This window comes from Ovis aries, chromosome 4 (genome assembly GCF_016772045.2).
Source record: "Ovis aries strain OAR_USU_Benz2616 breed Rambouillet chromosome 4, ARS-UI_Ramb_v3.0, whole genome shotgun sequence".
In the NCBI taxonomy this organism is placed as follows: domain Eukaryota; kingdom Metazoa; phylum Chordata; class Mammalia; order Artiodactyla; family Bovidae; genus Ovis; species Ovis aries.
In genome coordinates this window covers 2,886,594-2,899,700 of record NC_056057.1, presented here as the reverse complement: position 1 = coordinate 2,899,700, position 13,107 = coordinate 2,886,594, and the positions used below count along the sequence as shown (strand labels likewise).

Sequence of the window (13,107 nt, the reverse complement as noted above, 5' to 3'; positions counted from 1 at the left end):
CTCGGAATCACTTTGGGGTGCTGCCACACCTGGAAAAACATTTACTATGAAAGTAAATGAAACAAGCAGAATAAACTTGTGCGTATAGAGAAATGTCATTCATAAAGATATATTTATCAAAAACAATTATCTAAGGCTGAAATAAATCCAACACAAAATTTTAAGGAATGGTAATATATAATTTTTTTATTTTAAAAATTCCTTAAAATAGAAAGGGGCATATTGTAGAAGTTGTGAGATAAGTTTAGCTAAAAGAAACAAGCAAATATCTCTAATTGCTACTTTTAAATATTTTTAATTTATTTATTTTAATTGGAGCCTAATTACTTTACAATATTGTATTGGTTTTGCCACACATCAACATGTGGAAACAGGAAATTTGAATGAGTCATATTTTTATTTTTTCCTCATATGTTTATCACAGCCTCCAGGCTTTAATTTCAAGATTCTATGCTATATAATGAGACTTTAACTTGTCATGTATTACAGTTTCAGAGACAACTTAATATTAGAAGAATTTGTGTATATGTCCAAGGTTTTCTAGCAACTTGATCACCTTTGTAAATTTGTTTCTATATCTAAAGAAATGGAAGTTTCAAGCCAAAATAGAGTTCTCAGAGTACATGAAAAGTTCATCTTCTTTGCCAAATATTTATTTTGGTGTTCAGACGGAAAAGAAACTGTCTGCAATGCAGGAGACCCGGGTTTGATCCCTAGGTTGGGAATATCCCCTGGAGAAGGGAATGGTTACCCACTCCAGTATTCTTCCCTGGAGAATTCCGAGGAGCCTAGCAGGCTACAGTCCATGGGGGTCACAAAGAGTTGGACAACACTGAGCAACTAACACACACACACACACACACACACACACACACACACACACATTATAGCAGATACAAATGTAAAACAATTTAAAGGGACAAAGGTAAATAAGTCTCAAACTCTAGTAATAAGATCATCCAAATACATGGCACAAATAAATCAAGAAATAAGCAAGCAACAATTTTGCCATTGTATTTCAGGGAAATATTCCATGGGAATTTTATATGAGTTCTGCCAAAGAACACACCATGTGAGGCAGTGCAATCCTCATTGATCTTGAATCAATGGCATCTTTTTATTAATTCTAATCATTGTAGATAATATGTTTGAAACACAATGAAAATGAAAGTTAAAATATTGAAAACTCCTGTTTTTAATTCTACAACAAATATAAACTTACTTTGTCATAACTTCTACATAAGTTCTAGATTTTCATATAATTTTCTAACTGCCTACTCTGAATATTTTTCTTCTTCAGTCATGGACTAGGAAGGAAGTTTGATGAATTGGATTCCTTGCTGGTTCACACAGTTAAGAATCTTCCAGCAATGCAGGGGACCTGGGTAGGTAGATCCCCAGGAGAAGGGACTGGCAACCCACTCCTAGTATTCTTGCTTGAAGAATTCCATGGACTGAGAAGCCTGGCAGTCCATGGCTCTGCCAAAAAACCCCATGGGTTTGCAAAGGGTGGGACATGACTGAGTGAGTAATATATTTACTTTCAGACCCCTGTCCAGACCACATTGTTAAGAACAATGATGCTGGAAAATAGCCTTGACATAATTGCTAAAGTTTATATAATAAAGGTTTTATAGAGTTATTTATCACAGTGTTCCTTAAGGTAGGTCAATAGAATAATGCCAAACTAAATTTTAATACAGTACATTTTATGAAACTAACTTATTATCCAAGGAAATGGCTCTTTAATGATATACATTTAATCTAAGAATACATTTTAAGGTAGTTGAGAAATCTTTCACTATACATTATTTTAGAAATTTGTCTACAAATATTATTTTTCCAAACTTACTGCAATAAGAATTGAGGAGCAGGTAGATAGTTTAAGGTTATGTTTTCTCTAAAGATCTGGTTTCAGGTAGATCAATATGAATTTTCAAACAATTAAAATAGGAAGTTTTAACATTCTTTTGAAAATCAAATAATATCCACCAAGAAGCATATTCCTAAATAGGTAGCTACTTCTCCAGTTAATGGAATAAGGACTTAAGAGAAAGAGTATGCTTTTGTTTTAAGTATACAGTCCAAGACTTTCTCTAACAATTTGAAAATGATGATTGAAGAACTGAAATTCTTCATTATTGAATTTTCAATGTTGTACTGGGTAACTTTTGATTAAAATAGCCCATTGCAATCAAACTCACATAAAAGAAAACTGAATTAAACCTATAGATGTTGTTGTTAAGTAATTTCACTCACTGGTGAACCCCAAGATTAATTATTTGATACATCTGCTCTCAGATATCTTATAGATTTTATATGGTTTATGTACTTGTTGGAAAAATGCCAATTAAATATTGAATGACATCTGCCAAACTAAGTACTGTGGTTTAAGTATACTTGACATTGTGCCACTTTGCCATTCTTTTTGCAGTTGATGAGGGTGCAAATCTAATTGCCTGTTCAGCCCACTTCTACAATATGAAAAAAAAAAAAAGAACCTTATAGTTAACCCTGAAGAAAATCCATATAATTTTCTACCTAATAGCTGGAAGGGGTACTTTAAGTTCACTCAAAACTGAGTTTAAATAATTACCATAGATTTAAGCCATTAAAATATGTAGAACTGATAAAGTATAATGCATTATGATAAAAATATTAATTGATGTATTTCAGAATATTTATTTTGACCCATTTTATTAAATACAAGCTTTATATCTAGATTAAAATAATTTAAGCATCATATAGACTTATGGCATCTTTTCTCATATCACTTTGTGTCCATGGAATTAAAATTTAAATGATGACCACATATTTTGATTTTACAAAATGCCAGAATTGATCCTATAAAACGGTAGGAATTATAGCTATGCTTACTGAAACTATAGCCACGCCCTGTTCTTCCTTGTCCATGTGGATAATGGTGACCTCAAACCCACATATGCCGTTTGTCAAGACTGAGACTGGCACACATTTTAAAGTATGTAAAATAATGTGTGCTTAACTGTGAGTAAAGCTTGTAAGCTTTCTATTTCAAAAATGGGATGGATGACATTATGTGTCCACCTAAGTATGACAATGCCATTGGCTTACCAAGGCCACATAAATAGGGAATTAAAGGCCTCTGTCAATCAAAACAGACTTTCAGGTGGGAATGTGTGTATGTATGTATTTGATGAAGTGATTACTTATATGCAACAATAGAGGGTATCTATTTCCCTTAACTTTTAAAGCTGAGAAACATTGTTCTCATGCCTTACTCAGCAAAGGGGCCCTACTATTTTACATCCTAACATTGTATTTGGTTAGATCCTACAATTTGGCCTCAGGAAGAAGCAGGTGACATCAGGTTAGAGATACCCTAGATGTTTTGTTAAGGATAATTACTACTATTTTTGCAAAGCTATCACCTGGGACTTGACTTAGTTAAGACTAGGTTGTCAACAAAGCAGAGACTGAGGCAATTATTGAGAACTATTAATACATCCCCAGGAAACAGGAGCAAGGGATGGATTGAGGCAGGAAAGGAGAGAGCCCATCCTGGAATATGTCACCCACATGCTCACTGCTAAGTGAAACTGATTTGGGGTTCCACAGCACATTTCAAGAGCCACCTCATTAAAGGCATCTTGTGATCTTGTGTGAAAGTAGAAGTTGCTCAGACGTGTCCAACTCTGCTACTCTTTGGACTATACAGTCCATGGAATTCTCCAGGCCAGAATACTGCAATGGGTAGCCTTTCCCTTCTCCAGGAGATCTTCCCAACCCAGGGACCGAACGCAGGTCTCCCACATTGCAGGCAGATTCTTTACCAGGCAGATTCTTTAGCTGAGCCACAAAGGAAAGCCAAGGATTCTGGAGTGGGTAGCCTATCACTTCTCCAGTGGATCTTCCTGACCCAGTAATTGAACCAGGGTCTCCTGCATTGCAGGCTGATTCTTTACTTTTATACTGAGCTATCAGGGAAGAGATCTTGTATGGTGGTAGGAAAAACCGGGAATGTATTCACCTCTCCCAGAGTCCATTGGTCAAATATTTTCCCCATGGGCTAACTACAGTTACAAATGCATGAAAACCTAGCAGAGAGTTCCTAGCCTTCACGTTGAAAGAGAAGCCACTGCTATATCTGGTCATCAGAGCAATGACTAGAATCAGAAACTACGAAAAGAAGGTAGTTCCACATTTGCTTAAGATTACTGTTCATGCAACCATATGACAGTTATCAAATGCTAAAGGAGCAATAAAAATAAAATACAAAGCTCCTATTAATAAATAATTTATTTGTAACTATGGTTTTAGTTTTAGTAATGCTATGCTGCTGCTGCTGCTGCTGTCGCTTCAGTCGTGTCCAACTCTGTGCGATCCCATAGACGGTAGCCCACCACGCTCCCCCGTCCCTGGGGTTCTCCAGGAAGAACACTGGAGTGGGTTGCCATTTCCTTCTTCAATACATGAAAGTGAAAATTGAAAGTGAAATCGCTCAGTTGTGTCCGACTCAGCGATTCCATGGACTGCAGCCTACCAGGCTCCTCTGTCCATGGGATTTTCCAGGCAAGAGTATTGGAGTGGAGTGCCATTGCCTTCTCCAAGTAAAGCTGTAGTTTTCTGTAAATATAGTACCTTCTTATTATATTGTAAAGGAAGGAATATCATATTCACATGTGGTGTTTTATATGTTAAAAACAATATCAATGAATCATCAAATAATTACTAGCACTGATAAATCAGCATAGCTTGATAAAATGATAAAATATTAATATACTCATATACCAGTAATGATATTTGGAATTTGAAGTAAAATAAGTTTATAATAATGTGAAAAAGGAGGAATACTTCAGTTAAGTTCAGTTCAGTCGCTCAGCCATGTCTGACTCTTTGCCACCCCATGGACTGCAGTATGCCAGGCTTCTGAGAGCTTGCTCAAACTCATGTCCATAGAGACTATGATACCATCCAACCATCTCCTCCTCTGTTGTCCCCTTCTCCTCCTGCCCTCAATATTTCCCAGCATCAGGTTCTTTTCCAATGAGTCAGTTCTTTTGCATCAGGGGGCCAAAATATAGGAGCTTCAGAATCAGTCCTTCCAATAAATATTTAGAACTGATTTCCTTTAGGATGGACTGTTGGATCTCCTTGCAGTCCAAGGGACTTCCAAGAGTCTTCTCTAACATTACAGTTCAAAAGTATCAATTCTTCACTTCCCAGCTTTCTTCACAATCCAAATTTCACATCCATACATGATTACTGGAAAAACCATAGCTTTGACTAGATGGACCTGTATTGGAAAAATAATGTCTCTGATTTTTAATATACTGTCCAGTTTGGTCATAATTTTTCTTCCAAGGAGCAAGCATATTTCAAATTCATGGTTGTAGTCACCATCTGCAGTGATTTTGGAGCCTCCCAAAATAAAGTCTCTCCCTGTTTCCGTTGTTTCCACATCTATTTGACATGAAATGATGGGACCAGATGCCATCATCTTCATTTTTTGAATGTTAAGTTAACAATTTCACTATTCAAATATTTGATGTTAATACTAGAGGAAACTGTGTGGAGCTCATTATCTTTCTGAGATATATATATATATATATTTTTTTTCATATATATATATACAATAGCAATAGAAAATATGACCATTGTTTAAGGCAGATCAGGATTTCCAGGTGGACAAGCAGGACTTGATGCCAAATTTAATGAAATGGCAATCCACTCCAGTATTATTGCCTGGAAAATCCCGTGAACAGAGGAGCCTGGTAGGCTACGGTACATGGGGTCACAAAGAGTCAGACATGACTGAGCGACTTCACTTACTTATTCAAGAAACTTTATAAGATGCATGATTCCTCATCTCTGACTTTTGTTTCTATTTTTAAAGTGTGAAATATTTTACAGTTTCAACAAGTTCTGTTACTATTCAGTTAACTAGGTAAACAGAAATGTTAGTGTAGAACTTCAAAATACTATAATAGACTTTTGAAAATATGGCAAATTCTTAGCAAATGGGTTTTCTGGGAGTTGAGTACTAGGGAAGAGTCACAGATTAAGTACAAATAATTGAAACAAAACTAAGCCTACATAAAATAATCCCCCCCCCCCAAGCCATGTCTTCTGTTTCTTTTCTATATAATCCACATACTTATTCGATGCTGCACACATTTGTGTTTTTATTTTCCCTAGCTGGCCACTATCCTTTGTTCTTCCTATAAATGTCTTTCCTTGCTTTGATTTCATTCTATTTTGTGCAAAGAAATGTTAAATATTAACATAATTTCATCTTCAACATGAGTTTCTTAAATCCCACTCCAAAATCAAATTGAATTTGATTCGTGTCTAGAAAATCTGCTCAAGTCCTGTTTCATTCAGACAGTTTGAAAGGAAACTCCTTAAGTTCAGATGTAGGACAAGAGGAGTTTTCCTCTTCAACTGCCAGCTGGACACAACCAGACAACCTAAAGTAGTCTATCAGGTTTATTTTATGCAGAGATTTTTTTTCTAATTGTCCCCACTTTTCTGTGTTGTACTCTCATGTTATATATAAACATTCATATAGAATGCCACTTTTACAGCCATCATGACTTATCCTCACACCTCTGTTTGAAAGGCAAGCTACTTGAAGCTACCTACTCCCTCCAACCCTCCACATTCTATCAACACTCGAGCACACACACATTTCTTCTAGATGGTCAACTTTTTTTTTTCCCCCAAATGTAAACAGCTTTATTTCTTATTATAAAAGTAATACATACTCAATGTTTAAAAAAAAAGAATATACAAAAGTGTAAAGCAAATCATACACAATCTTCCCATTCAACGATCATCAGAACATTTTGTTTTTTCTCCTTCTAGACTTGAGGTATGCATCTATTATCAATTACTTCTTTTCCAAATATGGGATATATTTTCAAACCACACATGCTGTTCTCCCACACTTCTCCCACACTTAATGATGAATATCATACTCATCATTAAACTAACATGTAATCCCAAAATCAAAGTCACAGAGCAGTCTTCTACAGGTATAGTCCCTGACATTGTAAGACCATGAAATTAAGGAGAGGCAGGACACAAAACTAGAAGACCCCTACGGCCTGTGACTGCTATTGGATTCTCCGTCTCCTCTGAGACCAGCCTAGGAACCTCAGGAGGTTTCTCAACAGCTGGGGCTGCCTGCAGGGGGGAGCAGAATTGATGCTCCTGCAGCCCCCCAGGTTGTGGACCCCCAGATCTGTAGCATCACATGCACGCTGAGGCCTCCGCCCTGAACACCTAATTCTGAAAGCCCCACTGCCCACCTCAGAGCCTCTCAAGTGAACTTCAGTGGGAGTCTGCAGAAGAGCCCCTCAGCTCACAGGATCTGGAGGACACACTCTCTGCCCCTGCACCCAGACTCAGAATCACTTGGCCATTAAGCTGTTTTGTTCACCATGTCCCTTTCCCAAAGCACAGATTCATCACCCAGTTTAAAAAGGAATACTTATATACATGACCTCTTACAAGTTTGAAGGGGCATAAAAGTAGCTTTGCTGAGGACAAGAATAAAAAGTTGCCCGAAAGACAAATTTTATCTACTTTACAATTTTGCTTTAAGGAATGCAGGGTCAAGGAGTGAGTATTACAACACTAGATAGTTTTAATGTGGGAACCAAGAAGGCAGATGTAACATGTTGATTAATAGTCCCAGTACAGGAAAAAAGAAAAGAAAAAGGTGGCTGAAAAAAAAAATTAAATTTAAAGATGGTTGATATGAGGAAACAGTAATTTTCTCCCATATCTTGGCATGAAAAGGATAAACTAAAGAACTCTAATTTTCCTTAGCCAAACTGTAGTATGAGCACAAAAAGCTGCTGAAGTGTGCAGAAAATACCTTAAAACAGCCAAGGGCCCAGAAAATAACGTGCGAATGTGGTTCTTGTTTAAGTCCAGCAGGATGTAAGCTACAGTGAGCATCACACTCAGAGGCAGGGGGAGAGGACACACAGCCTGGGACACAAATAACCAGGCTGGGCTAGAGGGAGAGCTGGAGCCTGAGAACAGGGATGTACGAGTGACCAGACAACCTGCCCAGCAGAAGCCAGCCTCTGTAACATAGCGGCGAATGAGCACGCACACCTGGCAGGGGCCGATGCCAACCTCAGAAAGTGCAAGACGCATTTAAATCACTGAGTTTATTTCATATAATTGTTACTAGTAAATTATCAGTGCTCTATGATCTTCACAATCTTATAACGAAAGTGACTGTGTGTACCCAAGTGTACACAGTATGTACAGCAGAAGGCCATGTAGAAAAATTAAAGGGACACATACCTGGGGCGCTAACCTATGGACGCAGTGCCAGAGGTGGCTTAGGGGCTCCCTAAACAGAGAGACCGCTGCACGAGACTAAAAGGACAGAGAAGAGGCGATTAGAAAGATAGAAAATAGTGAAACCAGAGCCCCTGGATCACCTCCTGGAGAGGAACAACTTCATCCCCAGTTGCACTTTAGGTCTTCACCACTGGTAAACTTTCATAAATGCTACTAGTGAAACTGTCCAAAAACAAAAGACGGGACTGAGGTAGTTTAGTCTTGAAGCTATTTAGGTTAGATACTAAACGCTGCTCAGCAAACCCCTTCACTTTGGGCTAAAGCTCATTATCCTATTGGGATCATTCAAGTGTCAACATTTATTGCCTACTCTGTGCAAAGCACTGGTTAAACATGCAAGTACACAAAGAAGATACAGCCCTTGCCTTCTGGTCTATAAACCAGATAAGGAAATCAGTATCTACAACCATGGGATAAATGTCTGACATACAGCAATACTCAAAAACACTGTGGTGCTTGACTCAGTGCTATAATAGAAGTATGCACAAAAAAAGGGGGAGGGGAGTGATAGTCACGAAAATGTTATCACTCATTTTATAATGAAGAGGATTTTAATTCTTGTCCTTAGAAACTATAAACACTAGCATGATTTGGAAATGAGACTGTACCAAACACCGGCCAGAGAAGGATTGTCCAGTCTACGGCTTCTCTTTCATCTGGTCACTCAGAATTATAATATTATCAGCTATAATTGTTGTTGCTTGTCATCTCACATTGTTTTTATCCGTATATTCACCACAGTCTACTTTCCCTTCCACATAAATTCGAGACCCCGTTTTCACGTACTGATACGCCACATCTCTGAGGCCGGGTCGGAACACTGAGATTCTATGCCATGTTGTCTTCTGACTGACATCACCCATTTGGTAGGTTTCGTTTTCCCCTGATCGCCATATCTCATTTGTTGCTAGGGAAAATATTCTGACTGTTTTTTTTCCTTCTACCTGTCTCATGACAGGGTCCTGACCTACTCGACCAAGCAACTTCATGCGATTCAGAGATCTCTCGAGAACCAAACTGCTAGCTACTTCAGACTCATGTCTTACAAACTGACAAAGTACCTGTACTACAGGTCTTCGAAACGTGGCTTCTACTCTCTCTTCTTCCAATCTAATCTTTAGTCTTTTCCTGAGGCTCTGGCCCGCACACCCTCCAGGCAGGGAATCACTTCCGGCTGCTGCCGGGACTGAAGGCTCGCGAGAAGGAAGAACCGATGGTCAACTTTTTATATTCTTTTTTAACTTAATTTTGATTGCACAGGGTTTGCTTTTATCAGAGCTTTGGCCTGGTAGGTGTAGTGTAACTAAGCAGCTCTTCAACTTGTGTTTTACAATGTCTGCAAAGGCATGTAAACACTCTCCATTGTTGGTGGATGACAGAAATAAGTTTTCTCACCAATTGCTTTCTGATTAATAAAAAAGCAGCCTCAAATGCGCATGGGGGAATGCATCCTCTTTCTCTGATCTTCTTCCTAAATCTCTTACTTGCTCCTCTGGTCTCCACTCCAGTCTCCTGGATGTCATATGGGTTATGGCCTAAGGTCCCAGCCTTTTAAACCTCCACTATGGGAAGAGTCATGTCATCTCCAGTGAGGATTAGTCATGGGTATTTTCACACTGTAAAGGTCAGATCTACTGGTTAAATAAACTTATTTTTTTGGTACTTATTAACCAAAACCCAATTAAACATAAATTTTGATTCAAGTTAATGTTTACTGGTCAACTTTCTCATTAGGCATGCAGAAAAAGAACACAGGTCAGTGTTTATCCCTATTCACACTATATTATAGTGTGTGGGCATGCATGCTAAGTCACTTCAGTCATGTTGGACTCTTTGCTACTCCATGAACTGTAGCCTGCCAAGTTCCTCTCTTTACAGGATTCTCCAGGCAAGAATACGGGAGTGGGTTGCCATGACCTGCTCCAGGAGATCTCCCCAACCCAGGGATTGAATTCACATCTCTTACATCTCCTACATTAGCAGGTGGGTACTGTACCACTAGCACAACTTGGCAAGCTTATATTATAGTGTACATACACTTATATGCTCAAACATGATTTGTTGTTGTTCAGCTGCTAAGTCATGTCCGACTGTTTGCGATGCCATGAACTGCAGAATGCCAGGCTTCCTTGTCCTTCACTGTTTAAGTTTGCTCAAATTTGATTTACATACTGAGAAATTCATTAAAATATACCTTATTTTATATCATAACATTGATCAGGAATAAAGCAGCTCAGGAAAACTTCTGGATGTACCCTAGGTCTTTTCCTACAAACACATCAGTGTTACTGTCTGATGCTCTATTGCAATTGCTCAACGATCACTAAATGGCTATGCCACAGAGTCAACAAAATGTGCAAATTCACCCACGTGCCTGCGGATTCATTTTCATCTTTGTGATTCTTGAAGATGTATCTGATTCTTAGAATTTAAATGAAGTGTAGAACCCGGACCACAACAGAATCAGAAAAAGTTGGCTTTTCTTTTCAGATTCTTAATCTAGAATTTAATTTTCATGCTTCACAAGGGTTTCATTAAATTTTTAATATGTTGAGGGTAGGAACCTGAATTTTGCTAGAATTTTGGTAGATGTGCATATGTAGGTAAACATAATTATTATGAGTTTTCATAATTTTGAATGTTTGTAATCATATAACTCGTTTTTAATGTAAAATTTATTTCAAAGCAGCATTAGACTTTGTTATTGTTATCAGAGTCTAGGAGAAAACAGACATGACAAAGGAGAGATACACATTCAGAAAATGTGTGAAATCATAGATATATTTGTTAGGAGTGTAATATCTATTGTACATATAGACTTAAAATTGTTTTGAAAATTGAGCAAGAAAATAAGATTTTTTTGAAATAGCTTGGAGCTTTTTTCTGTCAGCTGCTCTAAGTGATTACAAGTAGTAACACTCATTATGATGGAGGAGTTTGTTTTGGGAAATGAGAATTGATATGATGAAATGGAATAAAATGCATTGGACTCATTCACTTCATATTCATTATCCAAACAGAGTAGTAGAAGTTGTGAAAAGATAGGGAGGGAGGTGGGTGGGGGGTTCAGGATTGGGAACACATGTACATCCGTGGCGGATTCATGTTGATGTATGGCAAAACCAATACAATATTGTAAAGTAAAAATAATAATAATAATAAACAAATGGGTCCAATATTTAAAAACACACTGTGCTCCTGAAGCTAGCAGCCAGGAAGATCAGTGCCTCCCAAACAGCTCACATACCATGAATTTCATTATATGAAAGGCAATTTGAATGGGCATTTTAAGACTTTCTGAGAAGTTTCTCCTGGACAAAAGAAACGGAGAACTATGTCAATCTGATGCAATAATCAAGTTTCTTATAAAAAATGATACCTTTGTTCTCCGTGTATATGACTGGTTGAGTCTCAGGTAATGTCTTAGGTCTTGTTGAGTCTTAGGTAATGGTAGAATTTGGATGTAGCTGATGTATAAATACACACATCTCACATGCTAGCAAAGTAACCCTCAAAAACTCCAAGCCAGGCTTCAGCAATACATGAACCGTGAAGTTCCAGATGTTCAAACTGGATTTAGGAAAGGCAGCAGAACCAGAGATCAAATTGCCAACATCCATTGGATCATCAAAAAAGCAAGAGAGTTCCAAAAAATCTGCTTCTGCCTTATTGACTCAACCAAAGCCTTTGACTGTGTGGATCACAACAAACTGTGGAAAATTATTCAAAAGATGGGAATATCAGACCACCTGATCTGCCGGCTGAGAAATCAGTATACGTGGCAGGAAACAACAGTTAGAAATAGACATGGAACAACAGACTGATTCCATATAGGGAAAGGAGTATGTCAAGGCTGTATATTGTCATCCTGCTTATTTAATTTATATGCACAGTACATCACTGGGCTGCATGAAGCACATGTTGGAATCAAGATTGCTGGGAGAAATATCAATAACCCCAGATATGCAGATGACACCACCCTTAAGGCAGAAAGTGAAGAAGAACTAAACAGCTTCTTGATGAAAGTAAAAGAGGAGAGTGAAAAAGGTGGCTTAAAACTCAACATTCAGAAAACTAAAATCATGGCATCTCGTCCCATCACTTTATGACAAATGGATGTATAAAAAATGGAAACAGTGATAGAGCTTATTTTCTTGGGCTGCTAAATCACTGCAGATGATGATTGCAGCCATGAAATTAAAAGACACTTGCTCCTTGGAAGAAAAGGTAGAACAACTTAGACAGTGTATTATAAAGCTGAGACATCTATTTGCCTACAAAGCTCTGTATAGGTAAAGCTGTTTTTTTTCAGTAGTCATATATGAGACCACTGTTATGACTGTGTCTGTATACATATATATATATATATATATATATATATAGCATATAGTACAGATATGAGAGTTGGACCATAAAGAAGGCTGAGTACCAAAGAACTGATGCTTTTGAATTATGAAGTTGGAGAAGATCTTGAGAGTCCCTTGGATATCAAGGAGATCAAACCAGTCAGTCTTAATGAAAATCAACCCAGAGTATTCATTGTGAAGAGTGATGCTGAAGGTGAAGCTTTGATACTTTGGCAACTTGGTGCGAACAGCCAGCTCATTGGAACAGACTCTGATGCTGGACAAGATTGAGGCAAAAGGAAAAGTTGATAGCAGAGGATCAGGTGGTTTATTGGCATCACTGACTAATGGGCATGAGTTTTAGCTTACCCTGGGAGATAGTGAAGGAGGGGGAACT

The 13,107-nt window shown here is 37.9% G+C and overlaps 1 pseudogene; it reads right to left on the bottom strand.

Moving 5' to 3' along the window:
- Positions 1 to 8,896: 8,896 nt before the first annotated feature.
- On the bottom strand, positions 8,897 to 9,887 carry LOC105614180 (single-stranded DNA-binding protein, mitochondrial-like; annotated as a pseudogene).
- Between the last annotated feature and the right edge of the window lie 3,220 nt (positions 9,888 to 13,107).